General features: G+C 52.0%; 1 protein-coding gene across 2 annotated transcripts in view; it reads right to left on the bottom strand.

Moving 5' to 3' along the window:
* SLC6A6 (solute carrier family 6 member 6) overlaps nucleotides 1–17,488 on the bottom strand; it is an 80,919-nt gene that overhangs the window by 58,665 nt on the left and 4,766 nt on the right. For both annotated transcript variants that reach the window (XM_081245403.1, XM_081245404.1), the window contains exon 2: nucleotides 9,805–9,842. The gene's annotated coding sequence lies outside the window, so the exon portion shown is untranslated. The remainder of the gene's footprint in view (nucleotides 1–9,804; nucleotides 9,843–17,488) is intronic.

Below are 17,488 nucleotides of genomic sequence, written 5' to 3'. Positions count from 1 at the left end.
GTCCCATCCACTGCAGCCTGGGACTTAATCAGCTTATTCAACCTGTGCAGAGCCTGGGCCATCTGAAAAAGTCTCCTTTTACTCCTTGGGGGCAAGGATACCTGAGATCTAGGCCACAACTATAAATAGTCGAGAAATCCGTTGTCCTTTTTAACTGACTCATCTATTTATTTGGTCAGTCAGTTACGGCTGACCCCCAGATGGCCGAGTTGTACAAAATTCCCTCCCCCGCATAATGTCAGTGGAGAGGAAAGACCTTCCTGGCCTCTCCAGCTTTGTTCTCTGAATTCCCCAAGAGTGAGCCTCCCGCCCCCAACCCCGCCAGCGAGACTCTGTTCCCCAAATACCCTTTGCCTGGTTCCGCTTTCGCCTGTTCTGCGTCACCATCAGAGATTTTAGTTGGAACCTAACTCTGCCACTTGTCAGCGGCAAATAGTAACCTCAGGCATGTCTCTTCCCCTTGGGGCCTCAGTTGCACCATCTGTAAAATGGGCCACCTCACATTACACAAGGGAAGGTACAAGGAAGTGCCTCAATACAAGCCTGGCTTTGCTCTCAGGAGAAACACTTTGCCCCTGAACCAGAGAGATCAGCCACCTTGCATTTCATGCAGTTAAATCAACAAACACGGACTCCACCCGTTGTTAGCATCATCCAGCTAAGTGCTGGGAGAGGCAGAAGCAAACACCCAGGGCTGATCTGTCAAGCAGGGAAAATACCAAATAAACAGTTTCTCCATCCAGCGTTCTGTGTCAAACCAGCAGCCAAGTCTGCTGGCACCGCCATCCCCTCCCAAGGCACTTCGTGTGCTCCCCAAACCACGTGAATCAGCAAAACTAGGTTAGACATCTCATTAGAGTGGGTTTCCTCTTGGGACCTCTGGCCGAGCCTGTGATTCTCCTACAAGCGGGTCTGGGTGGTGAGGGCTGGGCTTGTTTGTTTTTCTTCCTGAGCAGAAGCCAGTTGTCAAAACAACTAAACAGTTACTACCTTTAAGGGACACCTGGAAGCATTAAATAAGTACTCTGATTCCAGGCTGGTTCCCCAAAGTGACTCAAGACCAAGCACTCAGCAGGGCACTTGGGGTCACCAGGCTACACCAACACCCATCCGGCTCCTCCTCCCGCCCCAGAACACAGCCCCCCAGCCACCCAGGCTCCTTCAGCCCCAGGGTCCTCGCTCCACGCTTTCACGCTCTGCCAGCCCTTCCACGGGCTGCTTCCTCACCAGTAATGCCCTTCCCCTTTTGTGCCCAGCTGGCATGCTTTGCCATTCAAGGCCTCTGGGAAAGTTCTTTGAACTTTGGGTGCCCAAGCATCTTCAAGAGACCCCGCCAGTGGAGGCCCAATTTGCAGCATCCCGATTTGCTGGCCAGGCAGTTCCCAGGCTGGGCAGAGAGAGGCTCATCTCTGGGTCCCCAGGGCCCAGCAGGGGCCTGAGCCACGGGACAAGTCCATAACTCCCTGATGACTGAATGAGCAGACTTTCAATTCTCGGTTTTCAGATGCTTACAGGTTTTCCCCAAACTTCCCCTGACATCAAATGTTCTTGCCTGGGCCTTTCCCCCACTCAGCAGAGCTGGAAAGGGTTTGAAAACATGCGAATTTCTCAATGGACTGGAAAGGCCCAAGGGAAGGCAAAGGTCTGCCCCTCATGACCTTAAGTTGGGGGCTGTTGTATCTACGCAAGGTGATGGACGTTAACAGAACGTATTGTGGTCATTGTTTTCACAATATATGCAAATCAAGCCATCATGCTGTACCTCTGAAATTCATACAGTGATGTATGTCGTTTATTCTCAATAAACCTGGAAAAAAAAATCACCAAAATTTAACGTAATTTACACGTTCACACAGTCTCACCTACTAGACTGTAAAATTCTAAAAAACTGACACTATCTTGCTTATATTTGTATCACCAGCACCTGTCATAATGTTTATGAACATGAAATAAAATTAATTTAATAAAGTTAGGGGGGACCCTTCTCCCCAGAAGCACTTCAGGCCAGGTGCCCAAGCCGTGGCGCTCTCAGGACTGGCCACATGGGGATCAGCTAGCCCAGAGGTCTGAGGTGTCGGGAATCACTGCCCAGAAGCAGCCACCCGGCACCTTCCAAGCTTTTCTAGTTTTGTCTCTTTTAGGGCGAGAGACTTCACTCAATGTCTGGTCTGTTTAGTGTGACTAACCCTTCCCTGAAAGCACTTTATTACAGCTATTATTCATAAGCCACATTAATAAGAAATCAGCTCATCAACTTTTCAATACACCAAGCTGCTTTCTCCTACGTGTGCCAGTTCACCCGCTGGGCATCTTGATCTCTGTCCCCATTTAACAGATGGGGCAACTGAGGCCCAGGCAGCGGATGGGACTCACGTGAGGTCACACAGCCAGGAAGCAGCAGAGGAGAGGTGCCCAACGTCAAGGTGCTGTGTGACCTTGGGCAGGTCGCTGCACCTCTCAGGTGCACCTGCATTTTATCTGGCTACCTCATCTGGAGGGTCTTGATGTGTTATCACCCCGCCATCCCATATCTAGCAAAAATATGAGACCCAGAAAATAAGAGGAATCAAATACTCTGGGTGCCTAGTCCAAAAACCTCCACCTAAATATGAATTAAGGAACTTGGGACTTGAGGGTCACCCTCTCCCATAGTCATGTTCCTTTCTTTCTTCCCACCCAGAAGAAGCCTCTTGCCTGGTGGCTGCACAGAACTTTCACAGTCCTCTCAGCTCCTCCTTTTTTCCAAAGCAGGTGTCTGCTACCAAGGGGGTCGTGTACCACCTACATGCCACCTTATCCTATCCCGCACCCCCAACAGACATTGCTAATCGATCATGGCATACTTCCCACCGATCTTCAGGACTCAGCCTTAGATTCCTTATCAGAACCCCGTCCCTCTGGACCTCAGGAACTTAACGGACAAGAGAATGCGCTCACATGAGGGAGATGGTCAGGGGCAGGCAGGATGCCCAGAAAAGACTAGGGGGGCAGCAAGACAAGCAGAATCTCACGGCACTGGACCCCAAAAACAGAAAGAAGATCCACGTCCCCCTCACTGTGGCAGGAGGGAGGGAGGGAGGGAGGGAGGTGTGGGCCCTCGTGGACCCACAGAGCAGGAGCTCCGGGAGGAGGAGAGGAGTGAGGAGGGGGACTCGGGGGTGAGGAGGGTGGGAATGAGGGGCAGGAGGGCAGGCCAATCCCAAACTCCCTCTGGGGGAGGAGCAATGAGGGGATGCCAGGTGTCCCCGTGTAAGGCCCCACGGAGGGTGTGCCAGCAGCGACGAGGCTGCGGTGGGGGCGGCCCCTTTCCTAAGCCTGCAGACCCCGGTGGGGGGGGCACGTGCACTTTTGCCCCTTTTACAGAGAACACCCAGCTCAGTCAGGGAGACCCCTTACACTAGGGCACCTGACTCTGAAATGGCAGAGCTGACATTCGTAGCCAAAGCTCGGCACTGCCACGCCAGCAGCCACCCCAGGGAGAGGATTCCAGACCCTTGTTTTACACGTGAGGAAACCCTAAGGCCCAGAGAAGGGAAGTGACTCGTCCAAGGTCCCCCAGCAAATGGGTAAATAAAGGAGGTGCTAGAGGGAACTGCCCCAGGGAGCCAGGCCCTCCGAGGCCAGAGGCCAAATGCAGCCCCAGGGGTTGGGAGGTGCCTGCTTTGCTTTAGGAGCCCAGGTTTCTGGACTTGCTGTCTGGTGGCTGAGCACAGGCTAACAGTTAGCAGTATCCTTCAGAAACCTCACAGGTTTCACCACTGTGGGAAGCTCTGGTTTTTGAAAACCGGGGGTCGGGGTGGGGTGGAAACTGTGATATTGTGATTTATGATAAAAAAGATAAAGTTGGTCTTCATCCGTGTTTCCAGCACAGACTTCCTAAAACCCTTGGAATTTCCTAAGTGGTGAGAGGGATCAAGGTGTCTTTTGTTATGTTAATGAGGCGACTTAGGAGGGAGCTAAGGAAGGGGACTGGTTGCCAGGAGAACCCACCAGTGATTAGAGGGCTGGAACTTTCAGTCCCACTACCCCCCAGCCCTGCGGAGGGGAGAGGGGCTGGAGGTTGAATGGATCACGCCTAGGTAATGAAGCCTCCGTAAAATCCCAAAAGGACAGGGTTTGGGGAGGTTCCAGTTGGTGAACACGTGGAGATTCAGGGACAGGGGCGCCTGCAGAGGGCATGAAAGCTCCTCGCTTTCCCCACACCTCGCCCTGTGTGTCTCTGCCATCTGGTCCCTGAGTTATATCGTTCTGTCATAAACTGGTGATGTAGTAAGTAAAATGTTTCTCTGAGTTCTGTGAGCTGCTCTAGCAAATTAATCCAACCCGAGGAGGGGGTCGTGGGACCCTCCGATTCATAGCCATTCGGGCTGAAGTCGGGGGTGGGGGCAGTCTTGTGGGACTGAGCCCTTCACCTGGGGAACCTGAGGCTACCTCCACACCAACAGCGTCAGTATTGACTTAAGTCGTAGGACGCCCAGCTGGTGCTGGAGAATTGCTTGGTGGTGTGGGGAGAGAACCACACACATTAAAATAATAATCTCTCTCCTCGAAGAAATCCCTGTGACCCCCGTTGGGGTCAGAGCCAAGACAGGAAGATACGCCCAAGGAATCTTCTCTCCACCTGAGGCCCAAGCTTTCCCACCACAGGTTAAGCCAGAAGAGGAGGCTCCTGCTTGACCTGGTGGTCCAGAGGACCCGTCTCCCAGCACCTTTGACTTCAAGACTAGAAGCCAAAGATGTGGCTCACCCCAGGTCCCCTCCTGAAACACGGCTGACCTCAAGCTGGCCACTGCCTTCCTGAGCCTCACACCTCTCACCTGTTACGTGGCGACAGTAATAACTACGCTATACGATAATGCAAGTATGAAAGATGGGAGACCTTTTTGAGAATTGCAAAGAGCTGTGCACGCTATTATCGTCCGTATGTTCAGCCTACCCTGATAGAGGTACCAAAAGTATTAACAGTAATAGTAGCAATAGGAAGACCAATTACAGTGACAACTACCACTTTCAGTAATTGCTATGGGCTAGTCACTGTACTGAGAAGGTTCATAGTTTTTCTTCCCTGATCCTCACCACAACCACAGAAGGGAGATCCTACATCATGTCTATTTTGACAGAAGACCCCGGGGCCCAGAGAGGTTAAGTGACATGCCCTGGGTCACACAGCAAGGTAGAGACCAAAACACAGTTACACGAAGACTCATGGTGAGATTAGGTCTTAAACACACCTCTCCTCTCTCTAAAGGGTGTATTTATCAGCCTCGGAGGAGGCCTAGGATTCACAGCATTTTATATTTCCTGAGTTTTTATGTTCTTCCCAAAAACGGAAGGCTGGCAGACTGGGAGCAGCTCCTCTGGGATGGATTGTTTTAAATCTTCTGCCCCCTAAGACCCTGAAAGCACATTCACCAGGAACGTGCCACCTCTCTCTCTCAAGGACTGAGGGCTGTCACTGATGACATTAGGGCAATTTCTGGAGGGTCAATAATTTGGCAACAAGTGCCAGCATCTTAAAAATGCACACTCCCTGCACGCTAGCGATTCCAGTTTCCTGCCCAGACCAACGTGTAATTTACTGCACACGGTTTTGCAGGATGAAAAAGTTCTGGAGATTGACTGCACAACAATGTGAATACACTTAACACGACTAAACTGTAGATTTAAAAATGGTTAGGACAGCAAATTTTATGTTATGTGTATTTTACCATAATTAAAAATAGACCAAAAAAATGTTCACAGCAGAGTGGTTTTCAAGAAAGAGAAACTACACACAGCCAATCTCTCCTCACTAGGGGGTTACTTAAATAAATGATGGTTTACCCAAACAAATCAAAACAAACTAGAACAGGGGGTCAGCAAACTGCGGCCCCTGGGCTAGGTTCAGCACTGTTTTTGTAAATAAAGTTTTATTGGCCCATAGCTCCATCCATCATTTGCCTATTGCCTTGGACTGGGTTCTAGCTGCAATAGCAGAGGTGAGAGCCCATGGCCCACAAGCCCAAAATACACACTATCCAACCCTTTAAGAAGTTTGCCAAACCTGGACTTGGAAGACCCAAGACCCCAAAACGCTATCAGAAATAGGTTGGAGGGTGTGCTGGGAGAAACTGGCTCCTAAAGAGCCACGTTACGAGTTCAATTTGGAAAGGAAAATTTTAAATAAGGTATATTATCCACACGTGTATAAATGTACCATTAGGTGCTTATCTCTGGATGGTAGGAATGGAGATGAATTTTATTTTCTTGTTTTGACTTTTCTGTGCTCTCCAAATTTTCTGTATGTAAAACATATTACTTCTCAACACTAGAAAAAATCATTAAGTGACTGGATGGCGTTGTTAACTAATGCTATGGTGACACTCATACCACAATAGCAATGGAGCAACTCAACACACTGTACACCTTAAATTTACATCAACGTTGTATGCCAACCCTATCTCAATATTTGAAAAATTGTATGACTTTTATAATCAGGGTAAACAAACAATAAATACCATTTTCTCACTGTCTTGGCCCTTCTAGGCAGCGAGTGCTTTGGTGGATGGTCAGAGGTCGTACTGACACACCCCCTCTCTTGCCAGAGTTTACAAGCTGGGGAGGGAGGGCGGTGAGGTCGGGGGAGGCACAGGTGGAGAAGGCCCTGCTGGAATTCTCACGACAAGCCCAGAGAGGTTCCCCCTCCCTAAAATTCCTGGGCACCCAAGAGGGTGGATCTGATTTTCAGGTTGGGGGGAGTCGCTCAGGGGATCCCACGTGGGAGATGAGATAAGAAATGCTACTGGGGGGACTTCCCTGGTGGCACAGTGGTTAAGAATGCGCCTGCCAGTGCAGGGGATACGGGTTCGATCCCTGGTCCGGGAAGATCCCACACGCTGCGGAGCGACTAAGCCTGTGCGCCACAACTACTGAGCCCGTATGCCACAACTACTGAGCCCGCGAGCCACAACGACTGAGCCCGTGAGCCACAACTACTGAAGCCTGTGTGCCTAGAGCCCATGCTCTGCCGCAAGAGAAGCCACCGCAATGAGAAGCCCACACACTGCAACAAAGAGTAGCCCCCGCTCACCACAATTAGAAAAAGCCCGCGCGCAGCAACGAAGACCCAATGCAGCCAAAAATAAATAAATAAAATAAATAAATTTATAAAAAATAAATAAATAAAAGAAATGCTATTGGGTGCGGGGCACTGACTTTGTTAGGCCCCTTGCGCTCTTCTAAACCCCACTGTGATGACTGATCGTTACCCCTGATCCCATACTCACTTTCTGCTCCTCCCGGGGCTGTTATTGTTCCATTTCACAGGTGGGGAAGAGGAGGCTCCAAGAGGCTCTGACTGCCCTCTCAAGGTCGTACAGCTGGCCAGGGATGGAGTCGGGATTTGAACCTGGGCTGTCTGACTCTCCAGCTCCAAGGACTTTCTACTACCCGGGTTGCCCCCAGCTCAGGAATACTATTTTTGGCTGGTTCATTAATACCCCAGGCTCTGCTGAACACCCAACGGACATGCACACATCTGTCATCTCTTTGACCCTGCCGAGGCTCCTGAGTGATCACCATCCCCTTTCGCAGGTGGGAACTGAAGGCCGCACACCCAGCAGGGCTCAGACTTCAGAGAACGACAACTGTTCTCTGAAGACACCTCCCTCCAAATCCCACTGCCTGCCATGTCAGGCGGCAGTGAGCACTTTTGGCAGGACTAAACCAAAAGGGCTGCTTGGAGGAGGTGTCAGACAGGCCTCTCAGCCTCAGCGGCCTCTCTTGTAAAATGGGCTCCCACCAAGTGTGACGGATCAGCAAGCCTCAGGGAGAGGAACCGAGGCCGGCCTCTGTTTATTGCCTCTGAAGGCCAAGCCCCTTGCACAAGATTCTCTTTATCTGGAAGCAGAACTCACATTCCAGCTTCACAGCGGCAGGCACCTGGCTTCCTGGCTGCCCTGGGCTACTCATTAACCAGTGAGAGGCCTCAGGAAGGGGCTGGACCAGAGTCTGCTCCAGCCTGGGGGAGGGGGAGGGGAGGGCCATGCTGGATGGTGTGGGCACCAGGGTCAGATCAACCAGGTTCAAATCCTGTGTGACCTGGGGGTGAGGGGGCGGGCAGTTCACCACCTCTGAGCCTCAGTATCCCCATCTGTACAATGGGGACCACCATTGTACAGTGCTCACCTGACAGGGCTACTGTGAGGACTGCAGGCGACTAAGGTACTAGCACTGCCCGAGACAGAGCAAGCGCTCAATAAATGGTGGAACCACAGCGCCCGTCACAGGACAGGTGCAGGATAAAATCTGCTGCTATCATTAAACCCTCGGCAGCATCGTGGACGTTGTTAAAGAGTTCCGTACATGTTCGCCATTATTCCTCTTGCTATTTATGACAGTGGTGACTCTGGAGGCTGATCCGGAGCGGGGCATCTCCTGACCACCAGGGATATGGCAGCCTGATTCTCTGCGTCTGATGTCACAGCATGAAGAACAGGTCTTGGGTGGTGCCAGAGGCCGGTGGCTGCCGGTGACAGAGACCCAGGGCTGGGAGCTTGATGACTGGGGTGGAATCGGGTCCACCACCGGCAGCAAGAGGCCAAGGGCCTTCAGGCTTTTCTCCCAGTCCTGGCTTCCTAGGGGACCCCAATCAACCAAACCTGGCCCCGGAGCTGTGGGAGCTTGATCCCGAGAAGTTTCTGCCCAGGAAGCCAGGTTTTTCAAATTCCAGAGCAGGGTGTACTAGTGGGTCGTGCAATCAAATTAGGAGGTCAGGGCTATCATTTTTATAAAAGAGAACAGAACAGAACAGAGCCCTGCAGACTGTGAGGCTACGAGTTTTATTTTGTGAAACTTTCGTTTCAGTTTCACGTGTGTGCTAAGTACACGCGGCATCCTGCTGTAAAGTATACTTCTTACTGAATGTCACGAGTCAAAGACTTCTTTGAAAGCCCCTATAGTGAGGATGTTTAAATCAAGGTGCAGAAGGCAGCTGCAGAAAAGTGACTGCGTCAGGTTCCTGCCCCATTAAACCCCTTTTAAAAACGCTACTGTGATCCTGAACTGGGGTGGAGGCGCGGGAGGTTCTATAAATACTAGACAATCAGCAAAACGTCATGAAGTTCTTAGGTTAGATAACAGAACTGTGTCACTGTTAAATGTTCCAGGGCTGATCATTGTGTACTTCTATAAGAGAATGAATGGCCTCGCTCTTACAAAATGCATGCTGAAGGATTAGAGGTAAAGGGGCATCATGCCTGAAACTCCCCAGTGATTCAGGATATCAATGTGACTGTTTTTATAGCATATATTAAAGCGAGGAAGCAAAGGAGGCAAACGTTAACAATGGGAAAATCTAAGTGAAGGACTTAGAGGAGTTCATTGTAACATTCGTGCAACTTTCTTGAAGGTATTCAATTTTTAAAAAATAAAACCTTCAATAAAGAGATAGTTGGGACAGCAGCCCGATTCCTAGAGCATCCTGTCTGCTGGGAGCCAAGCAGCTCACCCTTTCACAGGCTTCTGACCCCGAACCTTAGAATCAGCTCCACGAAGGCCCCCTCACCGCCTGGTGCAGAGCCAGGCTGGGGTCCAGGCCAGGACTCCGAAATCAGTGCTCAGCCCATTTGCAGGGCTACCTCCCTGCCACCGATGTGCACAGGTGGCCAAGCCGTGCCGTGGACCCGCCACCCAGAGGTGACCTGTGCACAAGGTCCTGGGGCCTCGGGGGTTCTGTCTCTTCCTCTGAGATCCTGAGCGCCCACCTGGGGTCATTGCCACCCGTGGCGAGACACCGAGACCATGGGGAGGTCAAATGCCACTTACGTTTTGGAGGCTCCTCACAAAGCGCTGTCGCTCTGGACCTATTGCAAGGAAAGAAGGCAGAGAAGGAAAGAAGAGATCTGGTCAGGGTGTGATGTACTCAGGACCCAGACTCTATTCCGTGTGACCACCCAGCACACACAACTGGGAGGGGCCCCGTCCACACCCAGTGGGGCCGGGGCGGGGGAAACCCAGGCGTCCGGGTGCTCCTGCACACACTCGCACATGCATGCACACACACACACACCACGTGTTCACACACAGGCACGTGCTCACACACCCCTCACCCGGGTGCAGCATCCCTGAAATTGTCAGTGGCAAGAACCAGAGCTGGGAGGGGTGGCTGGCTGAGAACAGGCAAGCAGCTCCCCAGCCCTAACCCAAAAGCCTGCGCTCCCCCAAGCCCCCCACGAGCTCAGCCACTTGCCCAGGTCTGTGAGTGACCGTCCCCTGTGAGCACAGGGATGCGCCGAAGCCAGATGGAGAACCCGATACTCATCACCTGGTTAGAGGCTGAGCATCACCGTGCCAAGGAACTCTGTTGAACTGTGCTGAGTCAAGTAGTCCCCAAGTGTGACTGACCCCTGAAGCTTTTTTTTTTTTTTTAAATAGACCACCTCTGTTCTTCTGGACTCGGTTGGGAAACAATGCAAGTGGGGGCAGATCACCTCTGCCTCATTCCACCGGCAGAGCTGTTCTGGAAGGCTCTCCTGGTTTCCTGGAATAAAAAATGCAGAAAACCAGGAAATGCTTCCTTATAGGAAGATCTTACACTTCAATGAACAGTTAAACAGATTAGCAGGCAAGGGGGTTGTGGTGGAAGAGCAGAGAGGCCTCCAGGGCCGCTCACTTCTTTCCTCTTTGTACCTGCAGCTCTGCCCTTGGAGCCTCTTCCCCAGACTCAGAACTGGGTTCCAGCAGTCTACAGAGCCCCCTGTCCCCCAAATTAGACAACCTCATTGCCGTGTTTGGGCTTCCACGTTCACCAGGCTCAAGTGGGCACCCACTGTGTCTGAGGCACTGCGTGTAGGAATGCTGAGTCAATTATTTATTGAGCATCTACTATATGCTAGGCACTGGAACCTGGCAGTGAACAAGACAGCTGAGGCTGCCACTCTCCTGGAGCCTGGAATCACATAGGAGGGGCTGACATGGATGCCATCGAGGCTTCATTCTCTGGGTGGACGCACGGCTCTGTGAAGTCTGGGTGGATTAGTAATGTCTGCAGCAGGTGTGGGTGGTGGAAGTGGCAATGTTTTCCTGGTTATCCAGGACCATACCAAGGGAAGAGGGACAAAGGGGAAATGAAGGTAGCATGTTCAATGCACAATTACAGGCACAACGTTAAAGGAACCAGAGGAGTGAGAGTATAATTTTATCTGAGGTGAGATATTAGCAGTTGCATGAGTCCAACTCAGAGGAGAAGAGAAATGGCACCAAGTCCCTGTATCTCTAGCTACTGTGCTGGCAGCTGGACCCTTTTTTCTGGGGACAGCCTGCATCTATTCCCCCTGGAGACGCCCACATGCCACTCTCAGCCCATGGGGTTCTGGGTGGGGCTGAGCCCACCTCCTATTTCCAGGGTTGGGTGTATGAGCCAGGCTGAGCCAATCAGAGGGCTGTCATGAGTGGCTCCAGGACAGGCACATGACCAAGACTGGACACTGAGAGTGACAACAGGGACTTGTGCTGAAAATATTGGGAAAAAAGAAAGCTCTTTCTAGGCTGGGATGGCTTTGCTGGGGGTGCGGGTGGGCAACACCCTGTGCAGCTGGGGGCACCTCAAGGAGAATGGGGCCAACAGAGGAGGGACATGGAGCCAGAAAGGGAGAGGAAGAAACTGAGCTCCAGTGACATCTCTCAGCATCTGGATCCAGTCATACCTGAAGTACGACTCTGGGCTTTTCTGTTAAATGAGTCAGTAAATGTTTGAACTGATTATCGCCACTTGCAATCCTAAGAACCCAGACCCAAATCTGCCTTGAATTTGCGGTGTAAGTTTATGCATGTCTCTTTATCTCTCTGACACTCAGGCCATCAGAAAAGGGAGGCACAGATGAAATGACATCTGCGGTCCTCCTGCAGCCCTGGCACTCTAGCCAACTGCAAAGGTTAGGATTGATTTTCCCCTACCCCTGGGCATTTGGCTGGAGATGGAGAAATCAGCCCTTCTCAAAGTTAAGCCTGGAGGGTTTGTTAAAACACAGAGGACCGGGTACTACCCCAGGGTCTGAGTCAGCAGGGCTGGGGTAGGGACCGAGATACTGCATTCTCACAAACTCCCAGTGATGCTGAGACTGCTCGTCCAGTGACCACATTTTGAGGACCCAGACTCTAAATCTATTCTATTCTTCCCAGTTGCTTGGGGCAGGTGTCTAGTGTAAAAATGAAGGCCCAGACAGGCAGACCACAGCCCCTCAGTCCCCATAGCAGACCGCCAATTAAGGGAAAGTGCCCATGTGATTGCAAGGATGAGCCAGCCTTTAAACAACTAAAGCACCGGGTCCCAGCTTCCGCCTGTCCCATTGCTGACCCTTCCAGCCAGCCCTGCATCCTGGGAGTTATCTAAATAATGGGGAGCCAATAAGTGTGACTTGGTGCCTCTGGGCTCCAGGCAGGCCCCACACCGGTCGTACAGGAGCTGTGAGCATCCCCCAGCTGCTCCCCCAACCAGGCCGTATGCCAGCACCAAATCCCGCAGCAGGCCTGGTCCTGACACACTGCCTTGGGCCACCCTGCTGTCAGCGCGGCCTGGCTGGCCCCTGGCTCTCCTTGATTTACATCCGACTTGGCTGCCTTGAAAAGCCTCCTGTGGCTTTTGGACCACGGACACCATTCAGCAGAAAAGGGCTTCCCCACCAGCAGCCTTTCCAAGGTGGCACCGGCCCAGAGAGCTTGCTTGGCCTGGCTCAGCCGCCTCCCAGCTGTGTGACCTCAGGCAAGTTACCTGCTCTCTCTGGGGCCTCAGCTTTTCACATGCAAAATGGGAAGATGGTACCTTTTGTGATGGTTAGGAAGATGATGCTTATAAGGCACAGGGCCTGGCTTACAAAGTGTGGCAAAAGCTATGATGAACCTCCTTTACTCAAAGTGTGCCCTACCCGCACAGACCAGCAACATGGCAGCACCTGAGAGCTGGTTAGAAATGCAGAATCTCAGCCCCACCTTAGCCCTCCTGCCAGGCAAGGGGCATTTTAACAAGATCGCGAGTGAGGCCTACGTCTTCCAAGTCTGAGGAGTGCTGGTGTACGTGATAATTACTACTGTCGTTCCTGCAACATCCCAGGGCAGACCCAAGACGCACCCACAACCCCTAGGCCTGGGGGAATGGCAGGCAGGGGTCAAAGGTAATGAAATGTTGAGAGAGGGAAGAAAAATTCTCCAGCTTCCCCAGCCTCCCAACTAACGACAAGCCTCTTGTCGTTAACGACACAGGGCTTAGCGAGTAGGTGCGGACCATCGGGCTTAACTCACGGCTCAGTCAAGGCAACAAAATACACCGAAAAAATTACAGATCTCAGATGTGCGGGTTTTGGCAGAGACCCGGCTGCCTGGTCTGCTCTCCAGAAGGCTGAACGCTTTACATTCAAGGAGGCAAATCACCCTCTCTGCCTGCAGCACCACCCGGAACTCCCAGCAGAGGTTGGCAGAGGGGGCTGCCCTGGGAGGTGCGTGCTGCAGCCAGGCCACCCCCCCAGCCACCCACAGAGCAGTGCGCAGGTAGGGGTGGCTGGATTTCTCCTGCTCCAGCCCTGAAATGCCCCTTGAAAGCACTAGGGGTCCCCTGAAAGGGGTAGGAATCCCTCTTCCCTACGCTGCACCATCAGTCCTGCTGAAGGAACACCGCAGGAAGGCTCCCACCTGCCCAGGATCCACCGGCGGCATGTCCCTGCCTCAAGGCAGCCGGGTCCCAACCAACGGAGGGCCGTTCAGAGAAACCAAATGGCCAGAGGCAGATGCAGAAAAACAAACAAACAAACAAACAAACAAAACCCACACTGAAAAAATACTGGCTCGATTTTATAAAACTCTGAGTGGACAACACAAAGCATACAGGAGGCCTGGAGCTGCCTGTGGGGGACGATTTTGCAGCGACTAGTACTGTTTTCTCAGGCCTGGGATGCAATCCTTTGCAAACAGCCCACACCTTGCATTGGTGAGAAGTGGAAGCAGAAACAGATTCTGCTCAGCCCCGGCGACAGAGGCTGGCAGGTTGGGTCTTTTTTTTAAAGGTCTATTCTGATCTATACTCTTCTACCAATGATGGAATAAAAACCCACTTTCTGGGACTTCCCTGGTGGCGCAGTGGTTAAGACTCCACGCTCCCAATGCAGGGGACACGGGTTCCATCCCTGGTCCGGGAACTAGATCCCACATGCATGCCACAACTAAGAGTTCACCCGTTGCAGCTAAGGAGCCCACGTGCCACAACTAAGGAGCCTGCCTGCCGCAACTCAGACTCAGCACAACCAAATAAATAAATAAATAAATAAATAAATATTTTTAAAAGAAACCCCACTTTCTTCTCCAAGGAAGTGTTTTCCACTAAAATCCTGTTGCTACAGCTCTGCTCAGAGCATCTCTGAACTCCAGTCCCCACATCGGGTGCCCCCTTTCAGAGCGAGGGCTAAAACATCCTGAAAACCAATGGGACTACAATCAAATCCCACAGGACCATCACCCATGTAGTGACATGTGCTCCCCAACAGAGAGAAACAAGGGTCTTTCCCCCCTTCACTCAGCAGGTATTTCCCTCAAACATGAAGCTTCCTTACAGGTTAGGACAGAGCAGGGAAAGGACTTGCCTAGGTCACACAGCAAGTCAGTGGCCAAGGGCATCCAAACCCTGGTGTCACAGTGCTCCTGTAACAATTCACTTAACTCTTGTGGTCAGCTCCCTGAGGGCATGAGTTGGTCCATCCTGTTCACAGCCACATCCCCAGGGCCTACGACAGGGTCTAGAACACACATTTGTTGGAAGGATGGATAGTGACGGGTGGATATAATTTCCAAGCTTGGACCCACTCAGATATTCAAATCATAGGCTCTCATTTCAGGACAGAGGGAATCAGACGGCCTCTATTTCTGTGCTGGGCACCTACTGTGCACCAGGCCCCGTGCTGGCTGGCTGCTGAGGCATCTGTCACTCCCCTGATGTGCCTCTGGTCAGGTGGCTGGAAAAAAGGTAAGACCACACAGGTCTGGGTCCCAGCCAGAGAAAAGGTCCACAGGGCTCAGAGCAGGGCGAGGTTAAGTCCACTTTGACTCAGAGGATCTTTGCTGGGTGCTTACGATGTGTCATGTACCATTAACGGGTTCCAGGAAGCCTTCCTGAAGCAGGTGGCCTCAAGCTGGCCCTCGAAGAGTGGGAATTAGGAGGGAAGGGAGGAAGAGCCTTTCGGGCTGAGGTCTGGGTAGGGCTGAGAGCCTGAGGCTCGGACTAAGAGCAGAAACCAGCCAGATCACAGGGAACAGACAGAAGTGGTGGCAGATGACAATAAACATTGGCCAGGAGCCAGATCATGAAGGGCGCTGAATGCCAGGCTAAGGAGTTTGGACTTGATTTCACAAAGCACTAGGAAGCCACAGAAGGCTTGGGAGCAGGAGAGTGACATGCTGAGAGCTGGCCCCCGATGCTATAGAGCCCAGGAGGCGTGGAGGTTGGTGAGGAGGTTGTTGTCTTGAGCTGTGGTGGCATCCACCCAGAGAGGAGACACCAGGTGCCATCTGGTGATAGAATGAATGTTCTTAAAACCATGGCCTGAGTCCACCGTCAGGACTGAGCAGCCCTCTGTCTCCAGGTGCCAAATGGCCATGGGGCAAAAGGGCAGAGCCTTCAGGACCGCCCCCTTCTGAAGCCCCTCCCCCAGGAAGCATGACTCTGCTGAAACCCAAGGCCAACCACACCCCTCCTCCACCACCACCAGGTGACGGCAACCTGGCTGGCAACCTGGCTGCGTTAAGAACTTTCTGCAGGAAAGCGGATGGTAGAATTCCTTCATCGTGCGCAAAGGAGAGCGGTGGGAAGGAAAAAACTCTCAGAATGTCCACCCTAGGGACCCCACAGAGATGTGGTCCCAGCCTCCGCTCAGTGGAGGAGGGTGGGGGCAAAGCTGAGGGCCGGTGTCTGTCCACTGAGGACCCAAGGTGAGCGGAACTAGAAGGCAGCTGCCCCGCCCTCCAGGAGGGACACTCGCCAGCCCTCTCACAACTGCCTCCATTCCGTCCCACACAGTGGCCAGAGCTGCCCACCAGAGCCAGGCTCCTCGCTCCTCCCTGAGCAGGCGGTCCCGCTGCCCAGGAAGCCCTGTTCCAGATGCTGAAGGTGTCTCCTGCACAGCCAAGCCCAAGGAATCGTTCGGATCTGTATGGCTTGGCCCTTCCATCCCCCTTCCCACTGCTGTGACACAATCAGGACGGGAGAGCTGTGAAGAGAGTCATCGAAAGTGCGAGACAGAAGTAAAAACACTGTCTGTAACTTCATCAGCACTGAACGGCAGGTGGGCCGGGGCGGGGAGGGGGAGAACCTTAAGTCTGTGAATAATGGCCCTCTTGTTGATCTAGGCCTCATTCAGACCTCAGTCTCCTCATCCATTAAGTGGGTGGGCAGGGGGGCTTAACTCCATGACCCCAAAGTCCCCACACTCCCAGCCAGTGGACCGCGCACCCTCCCTGACACCTTCCCTGGGTTCCCTGCCCCTGGCATAATCCTCTGGGATTGTTCATTAACCTCTTCCTGATACAGATCTTCTCCCCTCTTGTGAGACTGTGAGCTACGTGAGCCCAGGGGCTGTTCTGTTTATCCCTCCCTCTGGCTTTGGCCCTATGCCAGACACCTTGTAGGTGCTCAGTGAAAACCATGTGCAGTGGAACGAGGATGGGCAGTGGTTCCGGTTCTCCCTCCCAGGTCCCAGCTGTGTGAGGGGCGGTAAGTCACTTTTCTGAGACTGGATGAACTCTTCCAGAAGATGGAGGTAAGAACCCCCAAGTCAGGCACAGGGCTTAAACGCAGGAAGGGAGATAGGACCTAGTGGTGCTGAAAAAGTATTGGTTCCTTCCCATCTCAGAATACTGAGCTGCCTTGGGCTGCTTCTCTGCCCACCTTCAGAGTAAGTTCAAAGCCACTGGGTGGAAGCGTTTCATTCACTAAGGTGGCAGTACTCGGGGTGATTAAGACAAGCCAGACTCAGTCAGTGATTCCCACATGCAGACAAGCTGTTCAGAATGGCCTGGAGATCTGTATGTTCTGACAAGTGACCGTTCCACAATGGTCTGCTGTTTGAATAGTGTTGTGGCAGAACCAAGAACAGTATGATTCGTTAACAACAAAACAGAACTACAGCTAGCTTGCTCAACAGATGATCCCAAATAACCCTGGGTCAAAGAGGAAATCAAAACTGAAATGAAAACTGATCTAAAAAGAATAAAAAGGAATATAAGTCCATCTAGATATCTGAGGGGTACAGTCAAAGCTGTATGCAGAGGAATGTGTATAACCTTAAAGGCTTTTATTGTTATTATAGGAAGATAGAGATGATGGACAGACGACTGAAGACTAGATTGCACTTTTTAAAAAAATGATCTTTAAGAATCACCTTTTGTTTGTACAGTGCTGTATTGCTTGAGATCTATTGTTTTCGTAATTAAAAGAGACTCTTTTGGCAGTTTCTCATAAAGTTAACAAATA

Source organism: Mesoplodon bidens (genome assembly GCF_964165515.1).
Source record: "Mesoplodon bidens genome assembly, chromosome: 10".
In the NCBI taxonomy this organism is placed as follows: domain Eukaryota; kingdom Metazoa; phylum Chordata; class Mammalia; order Artiodactyla; family Ziphiidae; genus Mesoplodon; species Mesoplodon bidens.
The sequence above is the reverse complement of the archived record's forward strand: the minus strand, read 5'-3'. Positions and strand labels throughout refer to the sequence as shown.